This window comes from Dendrobates tinctorius, unplaced genomic scaffold (assembly GCF_039654945.1).
Source record: "Dendrobates tinctorius isolate UK_male_01 unplaced genomic scaffold, ASM3965494v1 ptg000111l, whole genome shotgun sequence".
Lineage (NCBI taxonomy): Eukaryota > Metazoa > Chordata > Amphibia > Anura > Dendrobatidae > Dendrobates > Dendrobates tinctorius.
Genome location: NW_027361779.1, coordinates 31,373,042 through 31,384,572, shown reverse-complemented (window position 1 = coordinate 31,384,572; position 11,531 = coordinate 31,373,042). Strand labels below are relative to the sequence as shown.

The 11,531-nt window shown below is 40.2% G+C and overlaps 1 protein-coding gene across 3 annotated transcripts in view; it reads left to right on the top strand.

The window, feature by feature from the left end:
* The first annotated feature begins 1,545 nt into the window (after positions 1–1,545).
* The window catches only part of HTR1E (5-hydroxytryptamine receptor 1E), a 398,512-nt gene continuing 388,526 nt past the window's right edge, over positions 1,546–11,531 (top strand). For 2 of the 3 annotated variants that reach the window (XM_073589623.1, XM_073589624.1), the window contains exon 1: positions 1,546–1,800. The gene's annotated coding sequence lies outside the window, so the exon portion shown is untranslated. Of the gene's footprint in view, positions 1,991–11,531 lie in introns of all 3 variants that reach the window. The other variant, XM_073589622.1, reaches the window with a different exon arrangement.

The window sequence follows — 11,531 nt, the reverse complement described above, 5'->3', positions numbered from 1 at the left end:
AAGCAGAGTGCGCCAGAGACAGATCAGTGTGCGTTACGTAAGAAGCAGGCTGCAGCACCGTGCTCCAGGAGAGAGAGAACTCCCCGACAGAGGACTGGGGCTGAAGGATGAGATATAGAAAGTGCTGTCTTTGAGTACTTGGACTCGATAGCCCCTGTGATCAGAGGAGGCTTTCCCCCTGACAGTGCAGAGACAGTGACCCGTGCGCGCAGCCCCGGTGCCCGCGGTGACAGGCCAGAGCCCCTGAGTGTGGCAGAGAGACTTTTCAGTGTGTGCAGCATCATTCCTGCGGAGAGACTGTTAGCTTTACAGACAGAGACTTAGAGCAGGGGAGACTCAGGTTCACTGCGTCACCCTGCTTCCTGCTTTAACCCCAGAGTTCCCGCTTTCCAAGAGAGGAGCGACAACAGAGACTTCAAGTGCCGCTGTTGATGGTGCCAACGTTGGAGAAAAGGACCCTTCAATCAAGACTTCACTGGACTAAGAAGTTACAAGAATTCCCATTTAACCATTTCTACTCTGCTTAACTGTGTCATAGCTTTACTTAGCCTTTTGAGTATCATTTTACCGTTTATCTTATCACTTTTAACCCCCACTGCTTCTCCCTGTGTGGAGAGTCTATCCCCTGTAAATAAACCCTTTAAAGGTCTGTCTCTGATCCGTGGTGACATCATCAGTACCTACACATTATTACACATGGGTTCCAGCTAGTGGACTTGGGTGCCTGCCAATCCCCCATATTTCTACAATAATGTTGAGGTAAGACCCTGATCCTAGCGCTGTGTCACTTACTGGGTTGCTTGCTTCAGTTTTGATAAAATCACAGATTTAACAGCAGGGGAGTATCATTAGAGGACTAGTAAACCTGCTACCATGTAGTCCTACATATTCATTAGCTCTTTATAATCCCACTCCCATTACTGATTGGCAGCTTTCTGCCTATGCAGAGTGTACACAGAAAACTGTCAATCAGTAATGTGGACTGGATTATACAGAGATCTGCATTCAGAGAGCTGGTAAATCAGTAGCAGATAAAACAGGGATTTTATCAAAACTGCAGCAAGCACCCTAGTAAGTAACACATCACTGCAATCAGGGTCTCTGCCCCTACATCAGTCTGCTCTCAGAAGGATAACAAAAACCTGTTGACAGGTTCTCTTTTACTACCCTGACAGTTAATTGCTTGGGAGTCTTCATATAAAGTAGCTTTGGGTCTTTATACAAAGTAGATTATTGGCCAAATCCTTCACTATTGGCGGGTTCTACAGACATTAGTCTAATAATAATGGGGGTTTTACTGAGCTGAGCTATTGTACACTACACAAAACTGAGTCTGGATGTGAAATGATGGCAGATTTCAGCAGAGCATTGTATTCACCTAACTGTAAATGACCTGATACTTATTGAGCATCTTTCTAGGGATGCACACTTGCTCTGGCTCACACTCTCCTGTCCTGTGTGTACAAGGGACAAGGGCAAGGACTAGCACAGGATGAAATACCTCCTCTCCTCTGCCAGGAATCCTGCTGACACCTTGCCCTTCTCTCTGATTCTATTCCTGCCAGTACCAGCTTCCTAGCCCCCTAGTGGCCACTCTCAGCTTCATTCTTTCCTAATGTACCACTCAGCTGCCTATGGTCTTGCTTCAGTTGTGCTCCAGCTTCTGCTCACTGAGCCCTGCGCTGCTGCTGCTGCTGCTGTATCTTATAGCTGCTGTCACATTTCCCATTATCATCTGTTCTCTTGGATGGAAAACATACCAAGTCCTAATACGTTTCACTTCTCATTTATGGATTACTGGTAAGAAGATGGATTTATTAGCTTAGTAATTGTCAGCAAATAATCAAGCGGTGGCAGATTATCTTATTCTACAAGTCAGAGCTAGCCCTCCAAGAGGTAAAAGATTTCCCCCTGTGGATCCCTCAGCAGGTTCCTGGGATCAATAGTGACCAGCAGGAGGGCGCTGTCTGCAGGTGCTGCTCATCCCTAGGTAACAGACTTATGCATGTGTGGATGAATGTCTCAATAATGACCGACAGGACCAATTATTTAGTCCTGGCCATTTCATTCTTGTTGCTTAAGCTTTAGTTTCATTGAGAGAATTCTTTTTGGCTGTATAATAGTTTTAATTTCCAGTAACTGTATTTATAGCTTTATTGAGTTATTTCTTTTCTGCGTTTAGCAAATGATCCATTTTTTCCGCAATAAAGAACACACCGTATAACAGTATACAATGTGTGGTACAGTAGAACTAAATTTTTATCAGTTGATTTAACTAATGTTTATCCCAAGATGTGTCCTATGTGTTTTTACATAGGACTGCTAACCCTTGTGCACCAGAGTTATCACAGTGCACAGACTTCAAAAGTTCAATGATCTCTAAAGTTACCACTGTGCCATAAACATGTAATGAAATAAATCTGGGACTTAAACTGACAACATAGCTCAGCAAGCTTCACGACAAGATTTCGGGTGTGTGCACACGCTGCGGATCCACAGCGGTTTTGGTCCTGCGGATCCGCAGCAGTTTCTGCTGCGCTGTACAGTACCATTAAAATCAATGGAAATTAAAAGGATTTGCTGCGGTTTCAAATCCGCAGCATGTCAATTCTTTGTGCGGATTCCGCTGCGGTTTGGCACCTGCTCCATGGCAGGTGTCAAACCACAGGGGAAAACCACAGGCTAAACCGCAGAAAAACTGCAGATAAACCGCAGGTCTTTTGACCTGCGGATTTACCTGCGGTTTTTGACAAATCCGCGTGGAAAAATCCGCAGGACAATCTGCAGCGTGTGCACACACCCTCAATGAGACTTTTTCCAGGATCCATCATGATCTGTCAGTTTAGTGATCTGTTTTGCAGTCACCCCGTCCACAGAACCACAATGGCTAGCAATGGTTTCAAAGATATTAAAACTGTACAAACTTATAGTCAACTTTTGTAAACTTTACATTTTTAGTAATAATGTACATCTTATACATTTCACATATTTAAAATGATTTGCTACCTGTTTTTTTTTCAGAATGTATTTCCAATACCATATTTGATATGTATCATGTGTTTACCTTAAAGTAAAGTCAAAGCAAATAATTTACTGTAATATCCCTTTAAAATATTCTACCCGTTATGTTTCTGTTATAAATACAATATGTCATATTGACTTAAAGATTTAGCCTAGGGATTCCGATCCTAATCACGTATGGCACATCAGCTGGATGTGCTATAAATATCTGATGGGTGATGGTTCAGAAAAAAGCATAGTTCTGGTGAGATTCATTAACCAGTCCCAACCACTGAACTCTCCGTACACTTCAATGAAGTAGATGGAGTAACTATACACAGCCCTTTCTATTGAAGTCTATGACAGCTAGGTTTCTATGGATTTGTCAATCATTTTAAAGTATAAATTACAAAGAGCAAGGAGCCCCAAAGTCAAGAATCCCAACCAGATACTTCTTTCTTTTACCTAGAAAGTAAATATAAATATGTGGATAATTTTTGGGCCAGGAATGGGACTTGAAATCCCATGTGATTAGTAATGGTGGGGAATGCATTAAAAGAAATGGCTAATCTTAAACATATAAAACAGAAACAACCCCACAAAAATAATCCCCCAAGAGGGATAAAGAAGAGATACATGAAACCCTTCCTTGAAACCAGGCAAACCCCAAGGGGCACTATATTACCCTAAAAAATGTCCTATACTGTCACTACTTGGCCGCATAGGTTTTGGACCCTAAATTCTTGTAGACAATGGCGCCCCCGCTCAACGATGGCTTGCCGTAAAAGGCCCTGACTGCAAGTCCAAGTACAATGGGTCAAAAAGATCTAAAACAAGGAACCCAGAACAGGGTGAGGTCATTCGGTCCCAAGATGAAAATGCCATCAGATAATGCTTATATAGAATGCCAACAGTCATCTTGATGGAGCCAATTTTTTTTTTCTGCTCCAACAAAATGACAAAGGCAGTGGCGCTAATAGATGCTACTGACCGGCGGCATTTTGCTGCAGCCAAATTTTTTTTCCTAATAAAAATGGTGCCTTCAGTGGTGCTTGCACAGATTGAGAGCATCGTTTGGCGATAGATGCTACTGCACATGCGCCGGCGGCGCCATTTTGTTGGAGGGAAATGGCGCATTCACAGTAGCATCGATCGGTAAGAGATAGATGCTACTGCACAGGTGCTGCCGCCTGTGCCATTTTGCTGAATGCAATTCTTTTTTAAACCAACACTATTGCATGCAGTATTTAAAATAGGGGATAAGTCACTGAGGGATCAATGACATGTCATAAGCCCATAAGGATGAATATGAGAAAAGAGCATCACATAAAGCTCCGCCCACAGTCCGTCCCGGAGCACGAGAATCTCATTAACTGAAAACTGAAAATAAAGATTAAACAACAACCACAAGACGAATTTCATCAACCAAGGTATCATTTTAATCAGTATAACGGCGCCGACCTGACACTGTCTGTAGATTACTGTGCACAATCCTGCTGACAGGTTCCCTTTAAGCCATATATTAAATGCAGTTATAGTAGGGTCATTTTCACAGCACAATGAATGCCGTGAAATACAAAATCCAACAAACAATAGCTGAATTGCTTTTTTTCACCATCTTACTCCCACTTGTAATTTTTTTTTACTGTCTTTCCATACTTTGTATGATAAAACTACGTCAATGGAAAAATAAAACAGCTATGGCTCTTGAAAGCAGAGGAGGATAAAAAAACACTGAAATGAAAAATTACCAAGTCTATAGGGTTATGCTACAGAATAACATACAACCATACCGCAATGTCAAAATGAATAAAAAACAAAGCATGCCAATGAAAAGTAGGTTTGCAGAAAATAGCAGCAAACGTTTTGGGAAATGTTCTTAGACTTTTTCCATAGGAGACGCTTTGCTATTAGTAGCTACAATAGAAACCTGGTACTGTGTGAAAAATGTAAAAGAAAAGGAAGAATTGGAAAAAAAAGCCTAAACTTTACAAAAACGCAAAAATTGTGGGTTATTGTGACATCTACAATATACCTGCTATGTAGAAACATACTTATTGCTCTGTCTTGATGTTTAGATAGGGTATATTGTACATAATAATCAACCTTTATAGGACTGACAAGATTTCAGATTGTTACTTAGGGACATATGGATTGAAGGGGTTTGGTAGGTCCTAAACCACGAGTCTGCAGTCACTCTATTTGACTGCAGACTTAACACAAAAAAAATTGAGCTTGGGTTTAAGTTGGTGTACATGTAGCACATAAACGCATGTTCATATTGGCCATTAAACAGACAAAGCCTACAAGACACAGAATGATCATATACCCTGCCTATAGACTTGTGAATCCTCTATAAGCCTACCACTGCGCATCCCCCGACCAGATTGGCACGGCCTCGCAGAATGCAAGTGTAATCAGCGAGGTTGGAAAGGCCTAATTGGAATGTGGCCAGGAGTATACGCATATTACATACTTGCGATCACATGACCACAGCCCCCTACACTAGCACCGGAGAATCCGGTGAGGATTCACAAGTCTGCAGTCATTTTAAGTGACTGCAGACTTGTAGTTTAGGACCCGCCAACTTTAAATGTGTGTTTTTACCCATTACAACCATAATTTATACCATTCCTATCAGAATTATAGGTATCTGCATACACTGTGCGTAATGAATACCTGAATTCCACTATATGTGTAAAAAAAAACATGCTATTTGTATCAGAAGTGTTGGAAAAGTACTGCCATGGTGCATACATTGTAGTGTACATTTTTGAAAGCTACAACATAGTTTCTTGCATCCAATTCCCAAGGAACCGTGATGTGTCTTGCAGATCTCGTAGAAAGGAAACACCCCTGGCAATAACTGATGTAGTAGCACTAATTAAATCACCTATGCCATATTAAGCAAATCCTCAAAAGATGGACTCTTGGGTATACTCGAGGACGGGAATCGGCAAAAAACCTGCAATGGATGAATAGGTACTAACAATACACTCATCCGTCAATTACATGCTAATGGATTCTGCAATAGTCCAGCAATACAGGAGGAAACTGTCTGTCAGCACGCTGGGAAGGAATCGTCAAAGCCACAGACTGTTTCTTTCCTTGTGTTAAAACAGCAGTAAGGCTGTTGTCAAAATATTTATTTTCACAATAATATATTTAATATTCCATATTTACTTGGTGACTAGGAATTTCTTCACTACTAATATGTTCATTGCAGTAATAGTTTTCATGTAGACAGATCTAGAAGAAATTCTAAGCTCTTAGTGTTTTTTTAGCGCTCGTTGAATGTAAAAACCTACAAACAAATCATATAAAGTGGCTCCGCCTATACTTGGGATGACTGCTGGCCAGGTTTACTGGAGACATCTGTTGCTGTAAGGTATTCCGGCTGACCAGCATGCTGGAAGCTTGTCAGGAAGAGAAGTCATGGGACAAAGGTAGATGGAGCCAACTTTTTTCTATTTGTTCAAAATAATGAAGTCTATATATATATATATATATATATATATATATATATATATATATATAAAATGTGCAAATACAAACATTAGAGGTGTCCATAGCAACAAATCAGATTATAGGTTGTAAAATAAAAGAAGAACATGATTGGTTGCCATGGGAACACCAAGTTCTTCAAAGTTTCTCAAAATACTATTTAATAAATGAAATTGTAGGGCAAAAAATGTTATTCTCCACATATACATGTATCTAAAGCAATAGCTTGGGTAAAATGTGAATTCTAGTGACAGATACAGTTAGGGTATATTCACATATGGCAGATATGTTGCAGAAATTTCCAAGTCTGAATGGGGCTTATAGAAATCTGTGAACATGATGTAAAGTAACACAAGTCAGATGAATTACATTTATTTTCCCCATTACGTAAAGAGTTCGGAAGTAAAACCCTTCATAGCTTGATCTATGGAATGGGAACAAAAATCACGGACTTTGTGAGGGATGCCAAGGATTGGAGATCCAAAGTAAGTATGTTGAAAGAGTTTATGGACTTTTATAGGGGTCAGTGATGACATTATAAGTCCTCCCTATGTGTCTCATATCAGATTAGCTGTGTTGTTGCTGAGAAATCATCTTTTATCATTTTATATAAAAGACCGCTTCCAGGCTCCAGGGAGAATGGTGCCTAGAGGTAACTCTGCCTCCAGAGCTTATTTTGCATGGCGGTGAGTTACCACTGTGATATGTAATGATTACCAGTGTGATGTGTAATGGCCGCTCTCTGCTTTTCTGATCTCCCTGCAGAACTGTGTGTGATTATAACAGACACATCTGCAGGTTCCTTTCAGCTTCCATCTCATAGGCAGACAGGATTGCAAATTTAATATAAAAACCTCAGTGGCGCTCAAGTATATATAGGGACTCCAGCAGCAAAAGCAGAAAGACACCAGTCACCATAGATGTCAAAGGGAAAGTCTGTATAGATAAATGAATTACTACTGCGCTTAGAGTCACTGGTATCTATTGTCTTACTCAAATGAATTTGAAAAAAAAATCAAAGTCCAGAGCACAATAAAAGAACCAGGTTTGGACAGAGAACAACAATAAGTAACACTAAAAAAGTCATATATATCCCTTTGGATGCTTAATGCCAATTGTAGAGCAAGAAACCAAGATTACCTTGTAAAGCAGTAGGGGTTAACAGCCACAGAGGGGGAGGGCGGGCTCAGTCTCACAAGTGAACGCTGATTCTGTGTTTGGAGATCCCAAAAGTCCTTCTGTAAGTAATAACACTCCTCCGGTGGGTGGCTAATTAAATGCTTCTTGCTTAAGAACTGCAGTAATCCTGTTAGTGATGCTACCCCGGCCGGTGGCAGCAGTCGCTGGGTGGGAAAACACACTGAACTAGGTGCCTGAACTTCACACTATGCTCGTCAGCACAGGACCTGTGTGAAGTCAGAGACACGTGATGCACTGGGCTGCAGCCTAGGATTGCAAATTTGTTTGAATTCAGTAGAGCTGAGAGAGAAGCAAAAAATGTGTTTGTAAGAAGACATTTCAGTTTTCCTTTTCTGTGTTGGTTACTTGCCTCACTGGTAACTTCCCTTTATGTAAAATAAGCTCTGGAGGCAGAGTTATCTTCCAGGCACCAGCTGCCCCATGATTTTTGTTCAGATTCCATAATCTTCAGTTCCGGTGCAAAAGTGCTCAGGAATTAGCAGGCGTAGCTGCAGCTAATGGCGGAACCACCCAAGCGATGCTCTGTGTTGTGCCTGCTTTGTGCAACTCTAATAGTTGAGTGATTCAGCTCCCATCACCTTGTGATCATTTAGCTGATCTGCAGTTGAAGCATTTTTGTCTCCTTTTTTCTCCTAGCCTGATATGTGGGTACATATTAGGGTTATGCTGAACACTCCCCCTCCATATTCATACAACAATGAGCTAGCACACCAAATGATGCTTTAAGTGATTTTATTCAATAAGTATAAGCAACATATAAGACCCCCTTATAAGTGCATGGATAGGCAGTGTGTGCAGCTGTTCTGGATGCACAAATAGCAATAGGTCTTAGTCTAATCTGTGAAATCGGACCCAACTGTCTAGACTTTGCTGCCCACTTGCATCAATGTCTCTTGGGTACCTCAGACCCTGTGGATTGTACACTGGTTGTCCATCACTAGACCACACTTAGCAGCTAAAAATGACTGTATACTGGAATCACCCCAGAAAACCTGTGAAATTTATGCAGCACTGTGTAGGTTGAGGAGCAAAACTTACCAATCTTACCAATCTGTATGCTATTTAAATGTCTTTGTATGTTCTGTGTGGTACAGAAAAGGGTGTTTTACTGGATGACAGATACATTTCTCCCATCAGATTTATGTTTGGCCGCGTTTTTTCCTAAAGACAGGACCTGCGATGATGTCATGGTCACATGATCAGCCCATGTGATGTCTACCTCACCGGTGGGAGGGGTTATGGGCTATGTAATTGAGGTTGGTATTTGGCACAGTGTGAGTGTGTTTCTGTAAGTTACAGGAACTTGGCTGAACTTAGCCTGAACTTGTATACAGGATCCTCGTGCTGCAGGACTATAGCAGCAAGACTCTCTACAACCCTGGGAATGGTACCTGGCGGATGCCGCGGACCTGCCAGCCGCTTAGTTAAGCCCGTCCCGTGCAAGGGGTGAGTCTGGGACCAGTGGATCTCCAAGCTAGAGTATATTTATGTTTTTCCTTATTTTCTGATAAACTGCTGTTTGCAAAGTGACATTAAACCACTGACTTTGGACTTTAAGCCTGTGTGTTGCCTCGTTACTGCAGCCCTGCTATTACCTACCAGAGCAAATCCCTACATCTGTTACACACTATTTTACTACATAAATGTGGCCTTTTTACTGGTTTGTTGCTGGTTTGCTTTTGATGGATCTGTTGCCTTAAATTTCTATGTTCAGTTTGACATTACCTGCAGTTTTGGAATAATACCCTAAAGAGCATGGATGTTGAAGGAGTGCTGAAGATCTTTCTTGGGACCACTAATAATGTTGCTCATTGTTAAAATCAGTTTACCTTGGTATCAAAGGGGGTGCTCATCATGAAGAATAAGAAGGCTGCAAAAACCTCCCTTCTTCCTTTTGTGTAGTCAAAGAATCAGTTGCTAAAATTCTGTGTGCCAGTTGAGATAAAAATAATTCTTTAGGCAGATGTAGGTGAAGTGCAAAAAATATTTAAAATACTTTGGGTTTTTTTTTCTTGATTCCTTTAATGTGTTACTTTTTCTTTCATGAATTATGAGTGAGTAGGATCTTCCTGTTGTGATGTTTGACATTACTTTAGTCTAGTTTACTGCTACTAACACATCTTATAAAGCTGATGATTTCTTCATCCTCGATTAGTAACCCTTCTTTCCCTTTCTCACTATAGACAGTTTTTAAAAAGTTATTTTATTTGATATTTTGCCCCACCTTTACACCATTTCTGATAAAGATCCTCTTTATTTAAAGTGCCTTTAATGGACAATGATAATCTCTTGCTCGAGACTTGTATAGTCATTGTTAATGACCAATGCTTAGGCCACATTCACACTATCAGTATTTGGTCGGCATTTTACCTCAGTCAGTATAAGCCAAAACCAAGAGTGGAACACTCAGAGAGAATGTATAATAGAAACAGGTCACCACTTCTGGATTTATCATCCACTCCTGGATTTAGCTTACAAATACTGAGGTGAAATACTGACCAAATACTGAACATGTGAACGTGGCCTTAGAATATTTCTATTTCAATTCAACAGAGTTACAAGCTTTTATCAGTTGACCAGAGTTACCAAAGTATGAACGTGGCCTAAGTGTTGGTTATTAATGATTAACGATTACTATACAAGTCCTATGAATATTCTACGACTTGTCTTTGGAAAAAATAAGGGAATCGGTATTTTTTGCAATTCTCTACTAATTGTTTAAGAGACTTCAAAGTCATCAATAAAAATTTTCTGATAGTCATCATCAAGTAGATCTTCTGTGTCAGAAACCTATGTAAGTGATTCACTAAAAATTAGTAAGTGTAGCACTGACTACAAAGTAAATGTACATTTAAAGTGACTCATAAGTTTCAATATAATATGCAATTTAATACCCATAAGATATGCTCGTCTTCCAATTTACCTCAGCGATGTCTTTTTGGCTGTGAGGAGTGGCAGTCTGATACATGCCTCATCACTTGTTGAGGCTGCTGCTGTCCCTCCCCCAGGCTGCCCCTCCTCCTCAGATTGGCAGAGTCTGACATGTTTAATGGGAGGTCTGTATTTTGTGAGCAGGTAATCAGGATACTTTGTAGAAATGAGTCATACTACGCCGGAGGTTGGATGGTTGCATTAAAGAAGACATAAGGGACTTGTGTACAAGTGTAAGAAGAATAGTTAGTTAAAATATTACTCAGATTGAAATATAGGGTTGATGGTTTATGTCAAATACGATGTTTCTGTATAGGACACATTTGTCATTTATGACTTTTAGTGAAGTGATTCATGTGTCTTTGTTGACATAAAATATGAAAAAAGAATGTAGTCACCTTTTCTCATTGTGACACCAATCTGTTGTATGCTTAGTTTCTATAGAAACCTTCCCATCATTTGTCTTGAAAGGATATTGCTGCAATATAAATGTTTAACAAAAGTGTGGAAAAAAGTGTACATATGTACTAGATCCTGTTCAAATAATTTCTCACACCATAAAACGTACATAAGATGAAAACTGCCATTGTTTTTATGCAATACTATGTCACCTTGATCCACAGATCTGTCTGTGTGATCACCTCTGATAAACACTTATACCCTACAGTCATTTGCAACCTTGGCATCTAGGTGGTTAGGCTGTGGTAGATGGATCTACTAGGGATGCCAAAACAAAGGCATGGGTGAACAAATCTTATGACAGTTTACTACTGAATATGCCAAAACATTACATACAAGTGCTTCTCACTAAATTAAATATCATAAAAAAGTTAATTTATTTCGGTTCTTTAATACAAAAAGGGAAACTCATATATTACATAGAGCCATTACACACA